Source organism: Bos indicus, chromosome 2, assembly GCF_029378745.1.
Source record: "Bos indicus isolate NIAB-ARS_2022 breed Sahiwal x Tharparkar chromosome 2, NIAB-ARS_B.indTharparkar_mat_pri_1.0, whole genome shotgun sequence".
NCBI classification, from domain to species: domain Eukaryota; kingdom Metazoa; phylum Chordata; class Mammalia; order Artiodactyla; family Bovidae; genus Bos; species Bos indicus.
Window position 1 is genome coordinate 41,665,983 of NC_091761.1, and position 25,874 is coordinate 41,691,856.

The following is a 25,874-nucleotide window of genomic DNA, read 5'->3' on the forward strand; positions in this document are numbered from 1 at the left end:
TTGGAGAAGGAAATGGCAACCCACTCCAGTGTTCTTGCCTGGAGAATCCCAGGGATGGGGGAGCCTGGTGGGCTGCCGTCTATGGGGTGGCACAGAGGCAGACACGACTGAAGCGACTTAGCAGTAGCAGCATGTGCCCTTTGGCCATGTGAACGTCTTCTTTGGAGAAATATCTATTTAGATCTTCTACCCATTTTTTGATTAGACTGTTTCTTTTTTTGATATTGAGCTATAAGAACTATTTACATATTTTAGGAATTAATCTCTTGTTGGTCTCATCATATGCAAATATTTTCTCCCATCCTGTAGGTTGTCTTTTTGTTTTATGATTTCCTTTGATGTGCAAAAGTTTTTTAAGTTTAACTAGGTCCCATTTGTTTATGGATTCAAAAAGGTATTGCTGTGATTTATGTGCTCTGCCTACGTTTTCCTCTAAAGTTTTATAGTACCCAGTTTTACATTTTGGTGTTTAATCCATTTTGAGTTTAATTTTGTGTGTGGTGTTAGATAATGTTAACTATACCTTATTATTTGTTTGCATTTGTTTTCCTGCACTGTATTTGCCTTATAAAGCTTATACAACAGGCTCAATAAAGTTTGTAAACTACATGGAGCTCCATAAAGGGCAGTCCTTGTTCCCACTACCATATGACCAATTCCCGAAGTCTAGAGACAATGATGTTTTTTCATCAATTTCCTTTCCATAACGCAAGTACATCACATATATGTATGTGTTTAGTCACCAAGTCGTGTCCAACTCTACGTGACCCCATGGACTTCATGTCACATACATTTCCCTGTATATCACATACATTTTATTAAGTATTGTCAGTGGATTTCTGAAGGTTGTAGAATTAGCTCTAGAGATTTCTGTAAAGGCAGGGTCTGTGTTTATGTTTTTAATGTGGTTTTGGCTGGGCTTGACTATAATTCTTCTCAAAATATCTAAGAAATGTCAAGGCAGATGGTAGACTCATTGTTAACTAATTGAAAATGATATTATAATAATGTATATTATTCCTAGTGTTAACTATTATAACATTGATTATTAAAGTTTCATGAGGGTTATTAAGTACATAATTATAAAAGTTTTCTTCTGTTATGATAAGCATGCTTCAGTATTCTGTGGGTATTTATTTATTTATTTATTTTGCAAAGAGGGAGTATGAGGAGAAAGTTCATTTCAAGGTCTTTTCATTTCCCAAAGCAATGTGATGAAATCTAAGGAAGTCAACTCTACAGATCACTTATAAACTGAGTCCTAGTCTGTAAATTGACTAAGTTAGTCTTGAAATGGTTACCTCTACAGAACTGCTACTCAGGGCTTCTAGGAAAGTCGCAAGTACTGATAAGAGAAAGATGTAAAGTCAGTGATGGAATCCAAGTACCCTATTAAATAAGCCAACATCTTAAAAGGAAAATTTTCACAAAGGTTATACATTCTGTTTAACAATATAAAAACTTGGGCCATATATACAGTTCATTTACTTGAACAGTATAAGTTATATTATAGATTTTGTGTGTTAAATTCAGAAAAAAATTTCCTGTCTTTGAAATGTCATGTATATGTGTATACTTTTTAAAGTTTATCCTTTTCATGGGAAAATAAGCAACTAAAAGAACAAATGAAACACACATGGGAGAAGTATTTTCCCAAATATGATTAGTATTTTTACTATAGTTACAAACATATTAAATAAATGAGTCTGGTAGTAGACATTTCTAGAGGGTAATTTCTAGAGAAATATCTTTTGCCCACTATAGGATTATTTCAATGCAAAGGGTAATTTTCCACTTTGAAGCTGCTTTATTTTAGTTGTATACAGATGGTAATGTAAATGGAAACACCAAAGCATCCATATTCACCATGAATTTTACATAATGAGCATAATCACAGCCTGAGGAACAATTCTCCTTGGGTCTCTCATGATAGTTTGGAAATTTTATTGAAAGTTCTAGAGAGAAATCTGCAAAACTCTCTTTGTTCCTCAATTCTAATTTTGATTCATTTCGGTCAATTAATAGATATGTAATTTACATTGCAATTAAGAAATATATCTATAGAATACTATCTGACCCTGTATAATAAATTTATCTTTCTTTGGATTTGCAATTGAAAAAAAATAATTAACTGATGCATGTACAAGCCACTCCAATTGCTGGGAAACACTGCAAGTTAGAAACAGCAAGCAGTGATTCTCCCTTGAAGGTTTCTGAAAGAATATGCCCCTTCTGACACCTTGATTTCAGATTCCCAGCCTCGAACACTGTGAGTCAATGAATTTTTGTTGTTTAAGCCATCTAAGTTTGTGATGGTTTGCTATAGCAGTTTGAGGAAACTGATACACTTCCTAATTCCTAATGCTGGTGGAAGTCTTTAAAAGTAATGTGATTAGTTTTCCAAATTGTCATTGCAAATTCTGGGTATGAAAGTTAGACTTTAGGTTTCACATCTATTGTATCTTGATTTCTAGGCTTAAAATTGTAATATCCAGTTATACTTTCAAAAAGCATGAGCGTATTTTCATAATCATTTTTCTACTTAAATATTATCTTTGTAAAATGGTTCTTTACTGTGACTAGATGATTTTCTTGCCTTTATGTATACTTTATTGAGATTAGATTAATTTCTGTCTTTGAATTGATGCACTCAAATGAGTTTAGAAATAACTCCCAACGTATAAAAGATGATAGCAAAGTCCATTCTCAGTTCCTTTTAATCTTAATATTTTTCCAGAAAAGGTAAACCTTTTCATTATATCACACATGCAGTTTGTTTTGGATTGTTCTTTTTGGAAAGTATGATCAAAGGCATTTTATGATTCATCAAATATCTAAAATTATAACAACATGTAAACATTTTTTTAAGGATTGTGTAATAATTGCCTAAAATAGTCTACAGTAAATTAGTTTTAGTTCAAACAATGGAAAGAATGTCTATATATATATATATATTTTTTTAATTATATCTTGCCTAAAACCCTAATATTGTATAGCTACTTCCTACAAACAACTCATTTTTTTATCCCTTTGAAAGACTGTAAATAGTATAAGTAGCCTTTCACAAAACGTTGTGGAACAGTCCAAGTTGCAAACCAAGGACACTGTGTTCTGTGTTACTGGGACCTGGACCACTTCTTTGGCAAGAGATTTGGGGACTAAACGCCCTCTGCTGGCTTTATCTTGGCATAGGGTTTCTTTCCCTTAATCCTTAAAGAAACATTTGGCCAAAAAATATGTGTTTATCAAAAGGCTCACATGTGTATTTGATTCAGATTTATTAAATATATTGGTTGTTATTTTCCTAGATTTAGTTTTGAATTTATAAAATACTTTTCCAGATGAGTTCCTCAGGACAACATTTACTGTAAAAGTTCACAGTTTAAAGACACTCTGTCACAATATGGTAACTGCTTCACTTTCTATATGAAGAAACTGAGGTCCAATAAGGAGCTTCCCTGGTAGCTCAGCTGATAAAGAATCCATCTGCAATGCAGGAGATCATGGCTCGATTCCTGGGTCGAGAAGATCACCTGGAGAAAGCATAGGCTACCGATTCCTGTATTCTTGGACTTCCCTGGTGGCTCAGTCAGTAAAGAATCTGCCTGCAGTGCAGGAGACCTAAGTTTGATCCCTGGGTTTGGAAGATCCCCTGGAGGAGGGCATGGCAACCGACTCCAGTATTCTTGCCTGGAGAATCCCCATGGACAGAGGAGCCTGGCAGGCTACAGTTCATGGGGTCGCAAAGAGTTGAACACAACTGAGTGACTGAACACACACACACACACACACACGAAGTCAATAAAGTTACAGGGTTTGCACAATTTGCCAAAGCTTCTTAGTGACAGAGGTCTCTCTGGACCCCAGGCTTATTGCTGCTATTCTTTTACTTGACTATACTGCCCTTTACATACCAATTTTAGAGCTTTGGGGTCTCTGGGAATCTATTTAGGTATTTGAAATACAGACAATTCAAGGAATCTGTTAACAGCCATCCAGAAGGGCAAATTATAAGAAAGTAAACATAGTTTTTTCCCTGCCTCATTCTGTAAAAATGTAGCTCGGGAAATAACAAAAGGAAATTGTTTAGCAATAAAAATTCGACATTTAACAATGTGTGTGTGTTTTTTGATGTGATCAATTTTAAAGTCTTTATTGAATTTGCTGCATTATTGGTTCTGTTGTTTTATGTTTTTTTTTTTTTTTTGGCTGTGAGGCATGTGGGATCTTAGCTTGCCAACCAGGATCGAATCACATCCCCTGCAGTGTAAGGCAAAGCGCTGGACTACCTGGGAAGTCCCTAGCAGTGTGGTTTATTTTTTAACATGTTCTCTTTTACTTGATGTCACATCTTCCTGATCCTAGCATGGAGAATGCATGGGTGGAATTGAATTTATCAATGGAGATGCCAAGCAAAGAGGCTTTTGCTTTCAGATGAAAGATTTTTTCTGTCTTAATTTCAGACTCTATTTATAGCCTGTTAGCTCAGTGATTTGTGCAGAGGAGGTTAAGGAGATGTAGGTAGCTTCTAGCTGTGTACTCCTGTCTTACATGCCTACATGGTATCTATGGTCTTTTACAGTTTTAATGCTCTAAAAGACTGCTGTTAAAAACATGAGCTGGGTGTGTATCTCAAGTTCGGTATTACCAGTCTCTCCTCAATATCACTTCTGAAGGCTTAACTCTTTCCTCTTTGACTTCAATATAACTGTATATAACAATTTGGTAGTTGCTTATTTGTGCTCAGCAAGTCACCTCATTCTTGCATTCCTGACCTGGTATATGCTGATTGTATTATTAGACTATCCATTCCACTTTTCCAGGAAAAGACCACCCCCTTAAAATCTTAGTACATTCTTCACTTTCTTAATATAGCAGGACAGCATAACACCGTGGTCTTTAGAAAATGACAAAGACCTGAGTCTGACCTTCCTCCATATTCTTCAAGAAAATTAGACATACCAAGGGAATATTTCATGCAAAGATGGACACAATAAAGGACAGAGACAGTATGAACTGAACAGAGGCAGATGATACTAAGAAGAGGTGGCAAGGATGGACAGAAGAATTATACAAAAAATATCTTAATGACCCAGATAACTAAAATGGTGTGGTCACTCATGTAGAGCTAGACATCCAGGAGTGCAAAGTCAAGTGGGTTTAGAAAGCATTACTACAGACAAAGCTAGTGGAGGTGAGGGAATTCCAGCTGAGCTATTTCAGACCCTAAAAGATGGTGCTATTAAAGTGCTGCACTCAGTGTACCAGCAAATTTGCAAAACTCAGCAGTGGCCACAGGACTAGAAAAGGTCAGTTTTCATTCCAGTGCAAAGAAGGGCAATGCCAAAGAATGTTCAAACTACCGCACAGTTGTACTCATTTCACATGCCAGAAAAATAATGCTCAAAATCCTTCAAGCTACATATCAACAGTATGTGAACCAAAAACTTTCAGATTTATAAGATGGATTTAGATAAGGCAGAGGAACCAGAGATCAAATTGCCAGCATCCGTTGGGTCATAGAAAAAGCAAGAGAATTACAGAAAAATACCTACATCTGTTTCACTGACTACTCTATTGACTTTGAGTGGATCACAACAAACTGTGGAAAATTCTTAAAGAGATGGGAATACCAGACCACCTTAGCTGCCTCCTGAGAAACCTGTATGCTGGCCAAGAAGCAACAGTTAGAACCGGACATGGAACAACAGACTGGTTCCAAATTGAGAAAGGAGTACATCAAGGCTGTATATTGTCAACTGGCTTATTTAACTTACATGCAGTGTACATCATGCAAAATGCTGAGCTGGATGAATCACAAACTGGATTCCAGATTGCTGGGAGAAGTACCAATAACCTCAGATATGCAGATGACACCACCCTTATGGCAGAAAGTGAAGAGGAACTTTTCACATCAAGTGAAAGAGTCTCTTGATGAAGGTGAAAGAGGAGAGTGATAAATCTGGCTCAGAACTCAACATTCAAAAAACTTAGATCATGGCATCTGGTCCCATCACTTTATGGCAAATAGATGAGGAAAATATGGAAACAGTGACAGACTTTATTTTCTTGGGCTTCAAAATCACTGTGGATGGTGACTGCAGCCATGAAATTAAAAAAATGCTTACTCCTTGGAAGAAGAGCTATGACAAAACTAGATAGCATATTAAAAAGCAGAAACATTGTTGCTTTGCTGACAAAGGCCCATAGAGGCAAAGCCATGGTCTTTCCAGTAGTCACAAATGTGAGTTGGACCATTAAGAAACCTGAGCACTGAAGAATTGATGCTTTTGAATTGTGGTGTTGGAGAAGACTCTTGAGAATCCCTTGGACTGCAAGATCAAATCAGTCAGTCCTAGAGAAATCAACCCTGAATATTTATTGGAAGGACCAATGCTGAAGCTGAAGCTCCAACACTTTGGCCACCTGATGCGAAGAACTGACTCATCAGCAAAGACCCTGATGCTGGGAAAGATTGAAGGCAAGAGGAGAAGGGGACGACAGAGTACAAGATGGTTGGATGGCACCATCAACTAAATGGACATGATTTTGAGCAAACTCCAGGATATGGTGAACAGCAGGGAGGCTTGGTGTTCTGGAGACCATGGGGTAGCAAAGAATTGGACAGGACTGAGCAGCTGAACAACAACAACAAAGAATTACTGTGAAACTTTGACAAAATCTTAGCTTCCTTATCTGGAAAAAGGGATAAAAAAGGGATATTTCTTGGGCTTTTTCAAAGGTTGAGTGCAGTAATTCATCTAAACTCTAAATACAGTACTAAATCCAGGTGATATCTCAGTATTAGTTATTATCTGTGCAAAATCCAGGCATATTATTTACATTTGATTACATTTGTCTCATCTTTATTTTTTAAACCTTGCTTTCCCAATAGTAATACTAGAGATATATTTTGAATACCTGTGGAAACAATTCTAAGAGAAGAGTTGTGTCCAGTAATTACTTGCTGAGTAAATGAAAGCAGTTTGTCTTTAGAGTTCTCTAGTCCACTCTGTGGAAAACAGAGCAAGAGATTAAGGTAATATAATAAGCAGAATGCACTAATACAATAAGAAAATGTGACTGATGTTTCTGTTTTCTTTCCACTTCATAGTTTCCTGGTGTTAAAGTTTATGTATGTTTAATACTTTACTCTGCCTTGAAGGCTTTTAAAGGACATCTACAATCAGGATTCTATACTCAAATATTATCCAAATATATACTCATATTCTATTATTGTAATATTGAATATAAATTGCAAATTTAAGCCTAAGAGGAATCCTTCCAAAAGATACAATAGATAATACTTGAAGTGCAGAGACTGTGTTCTATGTGATTATGGTAGATTCTTGTCCCACGGTATACATGCCCTGTATAACACCCTTTATATATTTACCTTTATAACACTGACTTAAATGTCAGTGAGACTGTGTTTATGATAAGAAAGTCACTTCATAATTACATTAGACTTTGTCTTTGCAGTCTGACAAAGATGAGATCTCAGACCTCTAACTTCAAGGAACTGAAATCTGCCAGTTATCAGGAATCTTGGAAGAGGAACTGGAGCCTTCAGTAAGATCACTGCTCTGGCCAACATCTTTAGTTCAGTCCTATGAGACTCTCAGCAGAGAACCCAGCCATGCTGCACCTGAATTTCTGTCCTGTGGCACTGTGAGGTAATACTTTTGTGTTGTTGTAATCCACTTAATTTGTAGTAATTTGTTATGCAACAATAAAATATGAAGAGAGTGACCATCAAGGTAAAGGAGATGCATGAAAAAACTAAATTCCTATCACCATGAGGAACACTTTTCTCCTGTGCTATGTCTGTATTATTTATTCATTCAGTAATTAATCCATCTATTTATTCAACTAATACTTTTGAGAATGTTAAAGGTTTCAGGCTTTATCCGAATTATACAGGCCCTTCATGAAACTTTGAATTTGATACACAGACATACAAGTGAGAGCCAAGATTTCTTTAAGAGTTTCCTTCACTCTTCCTACCTACTTGAACTCTGTTCTTGGTTTTTTCATTGTATTTTCTGTAACAAATTAGCTGTGTGAATTCTTGGATGGGATTATCTTCAGTTATGGGCTGCTGCTGCTGCTAAGTCGCTTCAGTCGTGTCTGACTCTGTGCGACCCCATAGACATCTGGCAGCCCACCAGGCTCCCCTGTCCCTGGGATTCTCCAGGCAAGAACACTGGAGTGGGTTGCCATTTCCTTCTCCAGTGCATGAAAGTGAAAAGTGAAAGTGAAGTCGCTCAGTCGTGTCCGACTCTCAGCGACCCCATGGACTGCAGCCTACCAGGCTCCTCCATCCATGGGATTTTCCAGGCAAGAGTACTGGAGTGGCTTAATACATACTTTGCCTTTGTGAGGGCTTCCCTGATAGCTCAGATGGTGAAAGAATCCACCCGCAATGCAGGAGACCCCAGTTTGATTCCTGGGTTGGGAAGATCTGCTGGAGAAGGGATAGGCTACCCAGTCCAGTATTCTTGGGCTTCCCTTGTGGCTCAGCTGGTAAAGAATCTGCCTGCAATATGGGAGACCTGGGTTTGATCCATGGTTGGAAAGATCCTCTGGAGAAGGGAAAGGCTACCCACTCCAGTACTCTGGCCTAGAGAATTCCATGGACTGTTTAGTCCATGGGGTCACAAAGAGTCAGACACAACTGAGCAACTTTCACTTCACTTTGCCTTTATGACTGTATCACTAGTTGGAATGGTGAAGCATCAAGATAACTAGTCTTTAAGGTTCTTACTCATTTATGCCTGTGAATGTAAATAAACATAGCAGCAATAATGTCATTCACATGACACACACACATATGTATATATAGATTATATATTCATTTTAGTATTTGTTTTATTAGCCCCAAATTAATGATAAGGGATTTTGTGATATCATCTATGAATACATTTTTACTGATATTTAATATAATTTCAAGGCCTTTTCACATACATTGTGTTACTTAGATACTTGCTGTAACTCTGGTATGTGGCACATAATTAGAGAAAAATTATTAAGTATATTAAAATGTCTCAAAAGGCAAATTATAATATCCTTAAGATAGCACAAAGATAGTTTTATTGGGTATCTGCTATAACTGCTTCTTAAAACTACCTTTAGTTTAAATTAGACATAATTTAAAAAAAATTCACCTTCATATTATTACCAAAATATTTGCACTGAATCAAATAATACTGAATTTTTCTAGGTGATTTTAAGCTTAAAGAAATCCTACTTATGACAGTTCATCATTGCTACCAACTAAGATCAGTTTGGCTAAATTAAGATGTAGTTTGGCTTCCTCCAGAAGCTGATGTTGAACAAGGATTCAAGTGCAAGTAATTTACTACGTAGATGATCCCAAGAAATATGGGTTGGAATGCAGGGAAGGCATAGCAGCCAATAAAGGGTACATTACAAATTATTTACACTATAGGTAGCTGGAACTTAATCCTGTTGGGAAACTCTGGCAACCAGATAAAACAAGCCTCAGATTCAGTTCCCTGGAAGAGTGAAGAAGCTGAGATAATTATACCACCTGCCCTCCACTTTTGCCTGAGGTGTACTTCCAGGGAGTAGAGTTGATTAATTCCCCAGGTGTGACAAGGTGGGCAGAGCAGCCTCTGGCAGAGAAAACTATCAGGCAAGGGGACAGAATCTGGCCTTTTGCATGTCAGCCTAGAAGCAGGTGGAAGGAGAGAAAGCAGACATTTCAGGATAACCTGCCATGTATGTGGCAAGATAGCAGTCATATTAAATATTAGGATATTAAGTATGATATGGGCTTCTACCTGGCGCACTGGTAAAGAATCTTCCTTCCAGTGCGGAAGACGCAGACTCGATCACTGGACAGGAAGATCCTGTGGAGTAGGAAATGGCAACCCACTCCAGTATTTTTGCCTGGAAAATTCCATGAACAGAGGAGCCTGGTGGGCTACAGTCCATGGGATAGCAAAGAGTCTGACATGACTGAGCGACTAAGCATAAAGACACATAAATATGATACAGCACATATTATAAATTATATGTTTCTTTAATAACTTTTCAGGGTTAGTATTATAATTTTACTTTTTCAAATAAGGAATATGAGGTTTGAAAAGGTTAGGTAAATTCCAAGTCATTCATTTTGCAAGTGGGAGAATGTGTCTTTGAACTGTGGTCTGTCAGACCTCATATATCCCATGTTCTTTCCACATAGTTAATATTTTGCTTCTGGGATATTTTAAAAATTAAACTCCAATCTTTATTCAGCTTTCACAGGGTTTTCCTTAAAGTTCCCATATGATCCGATGCTCGCTTTTTCAGCACCCAATCCAGGATACCACATTACACGTTGCCATCATATCTCCTTAGCCAGCTCTGACGGCTGCTGAGACTTTAACGTATTTGATGACTGACAGTTATGAGGAGCACTAGTTAGCTATTTTGTGGAGTGCACCTCAGTTTGAGTTTGTCTAATGTTCACCTCATGATTTGAGTGGGGTTATAGGTTTTTTGGGGAAGATCACAAAAGTGAAATGCCATTCTCCTCAGATTTTATCAAGGGTTCTTGGTATTAACATGACTCACAGCATAGAACCTTGAATACTAACCCAAGATAGCATTTGGCAGGTTTCTCCACTGGAAAGTCAGTACCAAGCCCTTCTGTATTCTACTCTTTAAAAGCAAGTCATTAAGCACAATGCACACACAACTGGGGAGGAGAGATAAATCCCATATTCTAGAGCAGGGATTGTCTCCATAAACTATTTGGAACTCTTTATAGGAGACCTTAGAGATCAATATTAACATGTCTCTAAAAACCTCAGTCTAAAACCAGGGCCATGTCTTTAAATTAGATTTATATGTAATGCATTAAGATTCTTATAGTAAAAAATATATCCAGCTTATAGGCTCCTTGTTTCACTCACTGAATGAACAGAAGATCTCTGTAGTGGTAAATTGTAATATGATAATTTCCACCACTTAGAAATGGCACTTGGTGTCATCAGCATGTAAGATGTGAATTGAACATTGGTCCTTGTGACCTCCAGATACCACTTTAATCTTTCTTTGGTGTTACAACAGCCAGGCAATGCACCTCTGAATTGGCAGGCTGCTCTGTTTTTGGAGGAGGCAGAGGGAAGTGTCTTTCAAACAATTTCTGCATAGCTCAGCCAGATAATGGAGAAGGCAATGGCATCCCACTCCAGTACTCTTGCCTGGAAAATCCCATGGACCGAGGAGCCTGGTGGGCTGCAGTCCATGGGGTCGCTAAGAGTCGGACACGACTGCGAAACTTCACTTTCACTTTTCACTTTCATGCATTGGAGAAGGAAATGGCAACCCACTCCAGTGTTCTTGCCTGGAGAATCCTAAGGACAGGGGAGCCTGGTGGGCTGCCATCTATGGGGTCGCACAGAGTCGGACATGACTGAAGTGACTTAGCAGCAGCAGCAGCAGCAGCCAGATAAACACATTTTACTTCTTTTAAATAGTAATTAAAAAAAACAACTCAAAATATATTTAGAAAGTTAGCAACTAGAGAGAGAGTAGAAATACATCTGGTAGGTTTTCATTAGAAGACTAGGATTCTTTACTAGAAATTGGAGTAGACTCTAGGTTGTTTCCATGGTAACCTACCAAAGCCTTTTATCCTTTAATGAAAAGGTATCATTTCTCTGCATACCACATGTAGCTTCCTGCTCAGTATTGGATCAAGTCCTTTTACAACAGAATAAAATAAATGAACTGACAAAAAGTTCTACAGTGTGGCTCTGCTTGTGGTGAAATTATTCTTGGTACTAAATAACAAGAAAAAAAGCCCTTTTCATTTTGGCCACATTCACCATGCCATTTTTAATAACAAAAGTACATGTGCAAGTATTTCATGAGGTTGTATTAGAAATAGGTTACAAGCTATCCTTTGGCAACCTTTGCAGTCTGAAAGATTATTGCTCTTTTTGTCCCCTAGAGGCAAAATTTCCTTGCTTGACATTTACATTCTCTTAGGAGCTTAGCTCTACTACTTATAAAGCTGAATTTTCCACTCTGCCTTGTCCAGGCCTTCGACTCCATTAAGGCCAGTATCCTTGCTGTCCTTGCACACACTCCATTTTCTGTGCTCCCTGACAGCTTTGTGAAGCCTTTTAGACTCACCCCTGTCTTTATCAGATCTTTTTTTCTCTGAATGCCTTCTGTATAACAGTACAAATCTTCTTTGTTTCAAGAATCGTTTTTTGTATTCCCATTGGTATTGAGGGTTGGGATTCTGTGCCTATTTACTTATTTATATTTAATCTCATTCAAAAGTGGAAGTAGATTTAAACAATTTTACATACACATATATACACACACATATTAATATATAGAGAGAGATAAGAGACAACAGTCCACCTACATAAAAATATAAATATAATTTAAAAGGGGATGACAGAGGATGAGATGGCTGGATGGCATCACCGACTCGATGGACGTGAGTTTGAGTGAACTCTGGGAGTTGGTGATGGACAGGGAGGCCTGGCGTGCTGCGATTCATGGGGTCGCAAGGAGACATGACTGAGTGACTGAACTGAACTGAATGACTTACATAAATTCAAACAGCTAGTAAGTGTCAGAACTCAAATTTATCTCATTCCAGAGCTCATGTTCTTATCACAATCCAAATAAAGCTGAAATAGCTAAAATAACAAAAAAAAAATAAAAATAAAAATACAGATACCACATTTTTTCTAAAAAAGTTTAAAGTCCAGCTTCTGCTTTGAAAGTACAGGTGGCACTGCCAAACAGAGGACAATTATTACCTAGTTATATATTGAATAGCTATTGTTATGAAGCCTTGATGTAGTCACATTATTTTCCATTGATTCTCGAACATTTTCTTGTAAATCAGATTAAACAAAGAAACCAAATACAGTATAACTACATAGTATTTTAATTGGTGTAATTGTTACCTCTTTAACAGTTTATTTTTCTCTCTTTTATTAGACTGCATTCCTCAGATTTTACTACTATGAAAAAGCACAAATTTCAGATGCTTTTAACAATGAAAGTTCTTGCTCAAGTTCCATCTTGCATGCGTGCATGCTAAATTGCTTCAGTCATGTCTGACTCTGTGCGACCCTAGGGACTGTAGCCTGCCAGTCTCCTCTGTCCATGGAATTCTCCAGGCAAGAATACTGGAGTGGGTTGCCATGTTCTCCTCCTGGGGATATTCCCAACCCAAGGATTGAACCCAAGTCTCAAATCTCCTGCATTGGCAGGCAAGTTCTTTACCACTAGCACCACCTGGGAATCCTCATGAAGAGCTTAAATAATACTAATAACTAAACCAACTTGTACTGATTTTAGTGTAGGATGCAGTTCATCCTAGAAAAATAAAGAAAATTATTTCATGCAAAGGTATACTTCCATAGATGTAAAACCAATAGTTTCTAAAGATGAGATTAGATTGTTAACTAGGAGAAATACCTATTAAAAATTAGAAATATTTGTTCTTCATAATTTATACAGAAAAGTGATGACAATGCCATGATACCTCAGATGTAACTGCTTTTTATTTAAACAAAGAATATATATTGGGACCATTATATTATTTAGGCCAATAATTAGTGCCATTAAAATGTGGAAGATATTTTGTTGCTATCCTGTCACTATTGTTATATCTGCATTTCTAACAACAAGGCAAAATATATATGGGATATATAGTTAATCATGAACAAATGAAATATTTAAAACATTTTCTTTTCAGCCCTATAAGTTTATAAGCTTGCATTTGATTAGCCTCTTTGAGTTGTATGCAATAAAATCTTATATATGATGACTTCCTTTAAAAATTCATGAATATTCAGCAAAAAATGCCTTTAAATATTGGTGAGTATTAAGCAAAGAATGCCTTAAAAATCTTGGTGCTATTATACTTGATAATATATTACTGGATATTTTATTTGACTTGCACATTTGTCTACTTTTTTCCCTTTTCCTGAACTTTCTCTTCCTTGCATTGATTAGTCAGATATTTGAACATAAATTTCTCATCCAGTTTTATGTTATCTAAGCTTACTTGTGTTATCTTTTCTTTCCCCAAAAAACAAGTTTTCATATTTGAAAGAAAAAAAATAACCCTGGGAATACCCTTACCCATTACTTTGTTCAAATACTATAAGATTTTATTAACTAGGATATAATTGGGAAATACAGTAAGATAAAGAATGTCTTAGGTATAAGAAAGCAAATAATCTTGAGTATAGATTCTTCTGGTGAGTATGAAACTGGCCAACACTGTTAATTTAGAAACTACAGACATTATTTACCTTACTTAGAAACTAATAAAGTGGCCTTTTCTACTAGAGTAAGCCAAGATAAAATTATTTTAGCTATTACAGATTGCTTCAAGTGGTAATTTAAAATAATTACTTTTATCTTCAGTAAAATTTATGCATGTACACTCTTTGAGGGAGAAGAGGGGATCATTCAAAGAACCTTAATATTCTTCATATATAGTAGATTCGTGCATTTAATCCATTACATTTTTTAATAAACAAACTAAAATTTTGGCAGGAAAATGACTTGAACAAGAAAATTCAGGTTAGTGATTAAGACAAGGGTGCTAAATCAAGAATTAGGCATAAGACAGGATAAAAAAACACTTGAAGACAAAATAGAGAAAGGGGTGATGTTCAGAAGATTGGAAAAAAGTACAGAGGAGAAATGTTCTGCTGGAACTAAATTGTTTAACGCAGACAGACCTAGCAGAAAGTTAGCAGAAAGTCTGTAGTCTTGTGAAGTTAGCAGAAAGTCTGTAGTCCATCTCTAAGTAACAGGAGCTTCAGAAGAAATGCATAGTGGACTGAGGAAGCAGACTGATACTGCTAGTAGCAAAATATTTTTCTTTCAGTAGGTATTTCAACTAACAGTATACCCTTGTCAGTAAGAAAAGCCTATTGGTGATATGCAGTAAGAGAAGTATATAGGCGTGTGTGTGTGTGTGTGTATTTTTTTTGTATGTGTGCATTTTGTAAGATTATAGTAGTATTAAATTTTTTACTTTATGAAAATGTGTGATAGTTCACATTTTGAAGGACACTTTTCAAAATATTCTGTAAATGTCATTAATAAAATAGATACAAATTTATGTGAATTCTCCCAAAGATCTTAAAGCACTTTAATATTTAAATTTTATAGAAATTTAATTTTAAGCACCTTAAAGCATGAGCTGATATTGATACACTTGTCCTTCTGTGTGCACAGACATACTTTGACATCCATCGTCATTTGCTTATATGCCTTCCTAAAGATCGTTGTCTCCTCCAAGTTTAGTCCACTTTCTCTGCAGAATCAGGGTAGACAGTTTTATCGTCTCAACACCAGAAATAATTGAATCTTTTGGATGCTGATTTGTTTTTATATTATTGACCCAATGACTCATATAACCAGTGTTGTACTTACAGCTAGAAAGCTTGGAGCCAAAGTTGTTGCTTATTTAAAGGAATGAAAGATTTCAGGTATTAATTTTAAGCACATTACAGTAAGACAGTAAAAATGCTTTCTACATTGACTTGCATTGCCAATTTTTAGATAGCTTTTAAAAAAGTGTCATATGTGATAGATGTTATTATCTACCATTAAGTAGAAATACATAAAATTACACTGTACAACACTTAGAGGAAAAGCTTTATCTAAGAAATAGATAATATTAGTGCTCATTTTTTTGAAAATATTAAGAAAACAGTCTCACAATCTTTGAGTAACTCCTACTGGGGAAGAAAAGGATTGAACACAACAGATTTGACATTTATTTCTATGCCAGGAAACACTCTGGATAGGCAGAACTAGGTAAAATAAGATGATAAGTTTAAGTTCCTCTAAGTTTTAATTAACTCCAAGCTTACTAGATGTTTCTTTAATATTAATACAAAAATTAAATAAATTTTTTTTTTGGATTAAGAAAATGTTACTTTTTGATTGCTCAGTTCTTGAATTAAGATTTGGAAAAAAAAAAACAGTTTTAAGACTTATGCATAATTTATTAACTGTTAATGGAAAAGGATATAATTCAATATGTATTCACTTTTTTATATTTGAAAAACTTTATTAATATAGAGCTATTGACAATTTTATTTATTACTACAATTGCACTAAAATAGAACAGATACAAACTCAGGTTAAAATGGAATATCCAAAACCAAATTTTGTATATTTAAAATATTCCAAAAGTGTAATTTAGAGCCATTCTTTGTACCTACTACTTGATTTCTTGAAGCAGCAATATAGAGTAGTATATGTCTATAACTTTGAGGAAGGTTTCTTATCTTAAATCTCTTCTCTGAAGGAATGGATTGCTTAAGAACACTGAGCTTGAGAGTTCTTGAAGTTTTGTTTGTGAGGACCCACGTTATTTCCCCAGGTCAGTAGGGGCCCAATATGCTACTGGAGATCGGTGGAGAAACAACTCCAGAAAAAATGAAGAGATGGAGCCAAAGCAAAAACAATACCCAGTTGTGGATGTGACTGGTGATAGAAGCAAGATCCAATGCTGTAAAGAGCAATACTGCATAGGAACCTGGAATATTAGGTCCACAAATCAAGGCAAATTGGAAGTGGTCAAACAGGAGATGGCAAGAGTGAACGTTGACATTCTAGGAATCAGTGAACTAAAATAGACTGGAATGGGTGAATTTAACACAGATGACCATTATATCTACTACTGTGGGCAAGAATCCCTTAGAAGAAATGGAGCAGCCATCATAGTCAAAAAAGAGTAAGAAATGCAGTACTTGGATGCAATCTCAAAAACAACAGAATGATCTCTGTTCGTTTCCAAGGCAAATTCAATATCACAGTAATCCAAGCCTATGCCCCAACCAGTAACACTGAAGAAGCTGAAGTTGAATGATTCTATGAAGGCCTACAAGACCTTTTAGAACTAACAGCCAAAAAAGGTGTCATTTTTGTTATAGGAGACTGGAATGCAAAAGTAGGAATTCAAGAAACACCTGGAATAACAGGCAAATTTGGCCTTGGAGTATGGAATGAAGCAGGGCAAAGGCTAATAGAATTTTGCCAAGAGAATGTACTGGTCATAGCAAACACCCTCTTCCAAAACACAAGAGAAGACTACACATGGACATCACCAGATGGTCAACACCAAAATCAGATTGATAATATTCTTTGCAGCCAAAGATGGAGAAGCTCTATACGGTTAGCAAAAACAAGACTGGGAGCTGACTGTGGCTCAGACCATGAACTCCTTATTGCCAAATTCAGACCAAAATTGAAGAAAGTGGTGAAAACCACTAGACCATTCAGCTATGACCTAAATCAAATTCCTTATGATTATACAGTGGAAGTGACAAATAGATTTAAGGGACTAGATCTGATAGACAGAGTGCCTGATGAACTATGGATGGAGGTTCATGACATTGTACAGGAGACAGGGATCAAGATCATCCCCATGGAAAATAAGTGCAAAAAAGCAAAATGGTTGTCTGAGGAGGCCTTACAAATAGCTGTGAAAAGAAGAGAAGCAAAAAGCGAAGGAGAAAAGGAAAGATATTCCCATTTGAAGGCAGAGTTCTAAAGAATAGCAAGGAGAGATAAGAAAGCCTTCCTCAGTGATCTATGCAAAGAAACAGAGGAAAAGAACAGAATGGGAAAGACTAGAGGTCTCTTCAAGAAAATTAGAGATACCAAGGGAACATTTCATGCAAAGACGGGCTCGATAAAGGACAGAAATGGACCTAACAGCAGCAGAAGGTATTAAGAAGAGGTGGCAAGAACACACAGAAGAACTATACAAAAAAGATCTTCATGACCCAGATAATCACGATGGTGTGATTACTCACCTAGAGCCAGACATCCTGGAATGTGAAGTCAAGTGGGCCTTAGAAAGCATCACTGTTAACAAAGCTAGTGGAGGTGATGGAATTCCAGGTGAGCTCTTTTAAATCCTAAAGAATGATGCTGTCAAAGTGCTGCACTCAATATGACAGCAAATTTGGAAAACTCAGCAGTGGCCACAGGACTGGAAAAGGTCAGTTTTCATTCCAATCCCAAAGAAAGGCAATGCCAAAGAATGTTCAAACTACCACACAATTGCACTCATCTCACAGCATAGTAAAGTGATGCTCAAAATTCTCCAAGCCAGGCTTCAGCAATACATGAACTGTGAACTTCCAGATGTTCGAGCTGGTTTTAGAAAAGGCAGAGGAACCAGAGATCAAATTGCCAACATCCACTGGATCATCGAAAAAGCGAGAATTCCAGAAAAACATCTATTTCTGCTTTATTGACTATGCCAAAGCCTTTCACTGTGTGGATCACAATAAACTGGGGAAAATTCTGAAAGAGATGGGAATACCAGACCACCTGACCTGCCTCTTGAGAAACCTATATGCAGGTCAAGAAGCAACAGTTAGAACTGGACATGGAACAACAGACTGGTTCCAAATAGGAAAAGGAGTACGTCAAGGCTGTATATTGTCACCCTGCTTATTTAACTTATATGCAGAGTACATCTATAAGAAACGCTGGGCTGGAAGAAGCCCAAGCTGGAATCAAGATAGTTGGGAGAAATATCAATAACCTCAGATATGCAGATGACACCACCCTTAGGGCAGAAAGTGAAGAGGAACTCAAAAGCCTCTTGATGAAAGTGAAAGAGGAGAGTGAAAAAGTTGGCTTAAAGCTCAACATTCAGAAAACAAAGATCCTGGCATCTGGTCCCATCACTTCATGGCAAATAGATGGGGAAACAGTGGAAACAGTGTCAGACTTTATTTTTTTCAGCTCCAAAATCACTCCAGATGGTGACTGCAGGCATGAAATTAAAAGAAGCTTACTCCTTGGAAGGAAAGTTGTGACCAACCTAGATAGCATATGAAAAAGCAGAGATGTTATTTTATCAACAAAGGTCTGTCTGGTCAAGGCTGTGTTTTTTCCAGTGGTCATGTATGGATGTGAGAGTTGGACTGTGAAGAAAGGTGAGCACTGAAGAATGATGCTTTTGAACTGTGGTGTTGGAGAAGACTCTTGAGAGTCCCTTGGACTGCAAGGAGATCCAACCAGTCCATTCTGAAGGAGATCAGTCCTGGGTGTTCACTGGAAGGACTGATATTAAAGCTGAAACTCCAATACTTGGGCCACCTCATGCGAAGAGTTGACTCATTGGAAAAGATCCTAATGCTGCGAGATATTGGGGGCAGGAGGAGAAGGTGACAACAGAGGATGAGATGGTTGGATGGCACCACTGACTCAATGGACATGAGTTTGAGTCAACTCTGGGAGTTGGTGATGGACAGGGAGGCCTGGCGTGCTGCGATTCATGGGGTCACAAAGAATCGGACACGACTGAGCAACTGAACTGAACGTTATTTTCCTGTGGCTACTGAAACAAATTACCACAAACATGATGACTTAAAACAATGGTAATTTATTCCCTCACAATTCTGGAGGTCAGGCATTTGAAATCAATTTCACTACGTTGTGTTATGGTACCAGCAAGGCAGTGCTTTCTCTGGTGGCACTAGGGGAGCGTCTGTACTTTGCCTCTTGTAGTTTCTGGCAACAGCCTAGCTTTTCTTTGCTTGTAGCTATATCACTCCTATCTCTGCCTCTTTGGTCACATTTCCTTCCCTCCTCTGTGTGTCAGATTCCCCTCTGCTTCCTCTCATATGCATACATGTGGTTGCACTGAGTGCCAACCACATAATTGAGACAATCTCCCTATATCATGATGCTTAACTTAATCACATCTGCAGGGTCTTCTGCCATATAACATTCACAGGCCAAGGCTTAGGATGTGGATCCCTTTGGAAGTCATTTTTCAGCCTACTATAGCCTCAGATCTAGGCATTTTAATAAGAGCAGTTTCATTTGCCAGGAAGACTTTCCTTTATGTGGTTCTTCCAAGTTTTGAAGTTATTTCTATGTTAATAGCAGGTCTTTGAGTAACTTTTAAATTTTTGCATGAATTTGTTTACCCATTCATTCTTTCAGTTAGCACTTATTACTATAGAAGGATTAAGAAAAGGAAATCAACTAATACTTGCTTCAAGAAGAATTTACCATTTGCTTTTGAAGGTAAGAACAAACATACATAATTGAATGAAAATATAAGAGCGCAAAGTAAGAGAAACATTGAGATATGATATATGAATAATTAAAACGGAGAAAAAGTTTAAAATATTGTGAGTTCAGAGAAAGGAAATACCGGTGTGTATTGAAAATCAGAAAAAAATGAATTACTACATGGAGGATGGTGAAGTGGAACTAGATGAATGATATAAACTAGGAAATTATGTAAACTAGAATTTAGTTAGAAAAAATGGAGAAAGGTGATGTCAGGTGGGTAAAAGAAAAGGCAAAGATATGATTTTAAAAAATGGATAATGGTAACAGTTTTTAAAATGTTCTGGCTATACTCAATAGAGATGATAAAGTTAAGAGTCTATATGGGTGAGCAACAGGAGATAAAAATTTCAAAGGTAAGAAGGGATCAGACTATAGAGCTTTGACTGGTAAAGAATGTTAATTTTATCTTGTAATAACTGGTGATATTAAAGATTTTTGTTTTTCCATTTGGCAATGATATTTTTGAAGTAGTCTCACTTCATTAGTGAATGAGATCGAGTAAATATGAGAAAAATCTGGAGCTTTGCTAAAACTATTGTAATAAATCAAATATGAGGCAATAAAGGCCCAGATTTGGAAAGTAGAATTATTAATAAAAGAATAGGTAAGAAGGACAAGTAGAGAGCATTCATAAGGTTTAGTGCTTAGTTTGAGAAGAGCAGGATATGAAAAGAAAAAAGAAAATGTAAAAGACAGATGAATACAAAGACTGAAGAAAAAGGGCTTTGGAGGAAAGGTGAGTTAATCACAGACATACTGAGTTTGAGGTTACAGTTGGTCATTTAAGTAGAAATGTGCATCAATCAGTTTTAAGCAGTTGGTGTAAGCTTTTAGGAATTGGTATGACTTTGGAGCTTCCATAAAGGTAAGTCTAAGAAGATTAATTTCCTGGGAAAATAGAATGAAAAGACTCAAGAATAACCAGAGTAGCATAGAAATAATGGTCTCACTGACTTGTATATGTATCCCAAAGTTTTGTTTTTTTTTTTGATACCAGACTGATCCCATGACAGAAGGCCCTGCTGAGTCTTACTTGGAAGGAAACTAACTCTTGTATTGATGGACTTGATGAACAGTATAGATACTGCATGACCCACTGAAAAATGAGGTCAGTGTGAGATGTTTGTATATATTTTCTCCTACTACCATCATATACTAACCTCATCTAGAGTATCTGTACAGACTGGCACAACCACCTTTGTTGGCTGTTTGTCAATGAGTGAGTGAGCCAATTTGCCAGTCCATCCTCAGTATCTTTTAGTCCCCCGATAGGAGACTGAGCCTACCAGACACAAGACAAGTTCTCCCAGCCAAGCATTAATGAGATTGAAAGGCTCTTGGAATAATCCCTAGTTCTACAGAAATTATAATAACTCTGCCCTCTTCTGGCTCACATGTGTCCAACTCACTTTAACATTGAATGGCCATTGTGGGATTTTACTTTGTGAAATCCCTGGCGAGTTTTAATTCTAGTATTCAGGTTATTAAAAGGTGACCAAATTATTATAGAAATGGCTTATAAGTAATTATAAGATGTAAACTTTACTTATAGAAATCTAATATTTAAAATGAATACGTATCTCTTGAATGACTATATCTATTACAATCCATGAGTACATTAGAAAGCATTACTAAAATAATTAAGTTTCTCTAGGAGAGGGTCTGTAATAAGAGAATGATGTATTTGTTTACTATCAAAATTTGTAATGCACCTGTCATAATGTTGGATTCTTCTTAAGTATAAATAACAGAATTTTAGAGGAAGAGGAGACATTTGTATGAAAGTATGGATAATACCTAATGATCTCTTTATCTCGGCAGACAATATGGTTTTAATAAATGGCTAGCATAAGCTTCTCTAGACTTGCTACCTTGAAAAATGACTGAATCAAGTACTGCAATAAATTACACAGACTGTTTCCATGTGCTTTCTAGCTTTCTCCAAATGAGTGGCTCTAGGGAGAAAGAGAAACATTATATATGCATTTGCTAAAATGTGAGTGTTTTTCCATCACTTTATGTTCTTTGTCTTTAAAAGGAATAAGTACAGTGTTTACAAAGGCTGCTTTTCTCCCTATCTTTGATTAAAGATATATTTTCAAAATTTTTATATTGATATTTTAACAAAGTAAAATGGCTGTTTTATAAATATTATATTAATCTACTTTGACGCACTTATATAAGTTTATATAAATTTTACTTAAAATTGTCACTAAAAATTAGTGTCAATCTTTGAGTAAATATCTAGTATACTAGATACATATCCAGTGAGGCTAAGACCTATTTACTGTTGGCTCCTGTAAGATGATCTTAAATGTCATGTAAAAGCACCTCAGTAAAAAAGCATGGTATTTTGACATCAAAAAGAGAAAACATAAAGGCAAATATTGATTGGGATAAACTATATAAAAGTCTGTATATGAAAACGCAATGTAAACAAACTGTCAAGTCAGAAATATATATTTAATGTGTATAACAGAAGATAATAAAGTGTTTTTATAAGTCGTGAAACAAAGAGCCATCTCAAACTCCAATGAAAACATAAGCAAAAGCATGGTTATGAAATTCATAAAGTACTAATGCTAACTTTAAAAATGCTTACATGCATTGATTTTGTTAGATATACGATTTAAAATAAGATAAAATGTTTCTCCCAAACTATATTGGCAAATGTGAAAAACAAGAAAAATACAACACCCATTAGAGTTGGCCACTGTAATCACAGTGCTGGGAGAGTGTGGTTGGGAATCAGTGCAGATGCAGTGAATATAAAACTGGTGTGGAGTCGGCCAGATTTTGGTTCAAACTGGCTTTACCACCTCAATCACATTATTAATCTCAAGGTTTCCATTAAACTCGTGAGGAGTTTAAAAATTAGAATAACACTAGGTACTTCATAGATTATTGTAAAAATCAAAAAGAATAATGTATGTTAAGTATCTATCACAGTGCCTCTTCCTATTTTAGCTGTTTGTCCTATTAAATTTGTGAAATATTAAAGAGGGCAATTTGTCACTATATATTAAAAGCCTTATAATGATGTATAACTTTCGATCTAGCAAACTTAACTTCTAGACATTTCTAAAGAAATAAATATGGATGGAAGCTCACCAGGTTTTAGCTACAAGAGTACCAATGAGCCTGGACTGTAACAGTGAAAAGTTATAAATAACATTGTGTCTTAAACAGTAAAGGTTTGATTGAATCTAAATTATAGTTTATCCATTAAAATATGTCCTGAAGGAAATGGCAACCCACTCCAGTGTTCTTGCTTGGAGAATCCCAGGGATGGGGAGCCTGGTGGGCTGCCATCTATGGGGTCGCACAGAGTCGGACACGACTAAAGCGACTTAGCAGCAGCAGAAAAGAAGCTAAATTATTTGGCTTTTAAACAGTGAGTATGTCTTAAGCTTATGAGTGGAGCCATATTTGGCCAATAGGGCAATTAGAACAGTGCAGAGACATAAGAATACACAGTATGCAGGGAATAAAGACATACCAAACACGTCTAGAGTACAAGGACCTATTAGAACATCAAGGGACACTGCTGAAAAGCCATATGGGGATGAAATTATGAGGTGCTTTGAATGTCATAACTAGGGAATTTTTACTTTATTTTTGGACAGTGAAGAACTGCTGGAGTGTTTAATCTGATTTAATTCTAATGTAACATATATGGGATGTATTTATGGAATTCCCTATGATATATGGAAATAATGAGTTGTTTTTTGACCACACAGGTGAAAGAAGATGTAGGCCAGGACAAAGATAGAAATCCTGGTTTTAAAAGGACTTACAGGTAGGAGTCAAGGGGTATTATTTTCATAGAAATAGGGGCTTTGGGGACCGATGAAATTTCAGGAGTGTCTATGTCAGATTTTGATTTTGTATGATTGTATGAAGGGGAAGGGAGAAGGCAGTGGCACCCCACTCCAGTACTCTTGTTTGGAAAATCCCATCAACAGAGGAGCCTGGTAGGCTGCAGTCCATGGGGTCGCTAAGAGTTGGACACGACTGAGCAACTTCACTTTCACTTTTCACTTCCATGCATTGGAGAAGGAAATGGCAACCCACTCCAGTGTTCTTGCCTGGAGAATCCCAGGGACGGGGGATCCTGGTGGGCTGCTGTCTGTGGGGTCGCACAGAGTCGGACACGACTGAAGTGACTTAGCATAGCATAGCATGAAGGGGAAGAGAATGAGTACAGTTTGGAAAGTTTCAATTTTGAGATGCCTGTAAAGAATTCCAGTTATTAATTAGCAACAGATTCCAGAGTTCAGGAGAGAGTCTGAGGGTGAAGATATAAATCTGAGTCATCAGTAACATGAAACTACTTCTAGGAATCCACGTCATCTTTTCAAAAGCACAAAGAAGATAATTTCGTAATTTCTAGTAACATATTTTCTACCAGTAAATTGTAAGTTCTTTCTTTCACTTGTAAAATGTTATATTCAAGTTTTAATCATATTCTTATTTATTTTCACTCTTTTGAAGTAATGATCATTTTGATATGGTTTGCTAATGTAAAGAAAGCATTTCAAGAACAGAAAGGAATTAGTAGAGTATCAAATTTTGTTATTAGAGCTAGAAGACTTGGATTACTAAATTTTTAAAGAGAACACCTCAAGATGATCAACTGTTGATTTTAATAATAATTCTTCACTTGCTACCCTGTTTCACAGTATTCCTGATACAAAAACATCCATGCATTATTTCATCTATTTATTTGACTAATTTTTATTAGGTGCCTACAATATCCCAAGCACTGTGCCCAGTGCTAGGAATGATGAGAGAAAGAGTATGCTGGATACTTCCAAGAACTACTGAAAAGTAAGTTTCTTTGTGATATCTCCAAAATTTAACAAAAACCGAACTACCAAAACATCCATGCAAGGAGAAATGGTGAAAGGTATAACTGTCCTGAAATATAAAGTCCCTTGATTTAGAAAAGTAAATGAGCAAAAAAAAAAAAAAAAACAAACCTAAAAAAAGAAAAAAACAACATTTGTTTTGACTTTTATGTAAAAAGCAGGAGAAATAAATTTGAATATTTTTAGGGGTTGGGGCTACTTTTAAAAATTCAAAGCTAAATAACTATAAAAATAAATGCGGTTTCCATGGTAACACAAAAGAATAGCAGTAAAAACAGGGAGGTAGCTCTGAGAATAAAATCCTGAGATCTGTTCTTTTAAAAGTCAGTCAAAATTTTAAATCATGCTAGTATTAATACTGCTAGAAACAGTGAATTCCATAAAAAAGGATACCAGAATAGCATTTATCTGATGCTTTAATATTTTTCATAATACTTGTTAGAATAACAGGAGAGGCAGTTCTTTTTATTGACTTGAACAATACCATAAAGTGTCTTGTGCTTTTAACTTACCTCTGGCATTAGGCACTGAATAAATATTTTTACTTTTAGAAGTAAAGACTGAGATAATGGAGAACACAAATGGAAAAAATAAGGAGAATAATTAATAGCAGTGGAGCAAAATGTGCTGTCCAGTATATGCTATGCTAGTTATTTGTTTTATAAAGTTTACTAATCTTTAGAGAAATTGAGGGAAAATTTGTATGCATTTTATAGGTAAAACACTGAAGCTCCAAAACATTAAGTAATGTACAAGGTATGCAATTTATCAGATCAGAATAGTGTTATAAAATGATGTTCCTTTATTTCAGCAGTTCAATTTCTCCATTTTTATTTGTTTAATTATGATATACACACACACACACACACACGTATATAC

The 25,874-nt window shown here is 36.2% G+C and overlaps 1 protein-coding gene and 1 long non-coding RNA gene across 6 annotated transcripts in view; one reads left to right on the forward strand and one right to left on the reverse strand.

The window, feature by feature from the left end:
• Window positions 1-25,874, reverse strand: part of GALNT13 (polypeptide N-acetylgalactosaminyltransferase 13) — a 655,617-nt gene that overhangs the window by 15,907 nt on the left and 613,836 nt on the right. The gene's annotated exons all lie outside the window — the stretch shown is intronic.
• Window positions 7,480-25,036, forward strand: LOC139186287 (uncharacterized). Its single transcript, XR_011569885.1, has 5 exons — window positions 7,480-7,676; window positions 19,990-20,073; window positions 21,122-21,232; window positions 23,865-23,923; window positions 24,869-25,036. It is a non-coding gene; the product is annotated as an uncharacterized lncRNA (long non-coding RNA).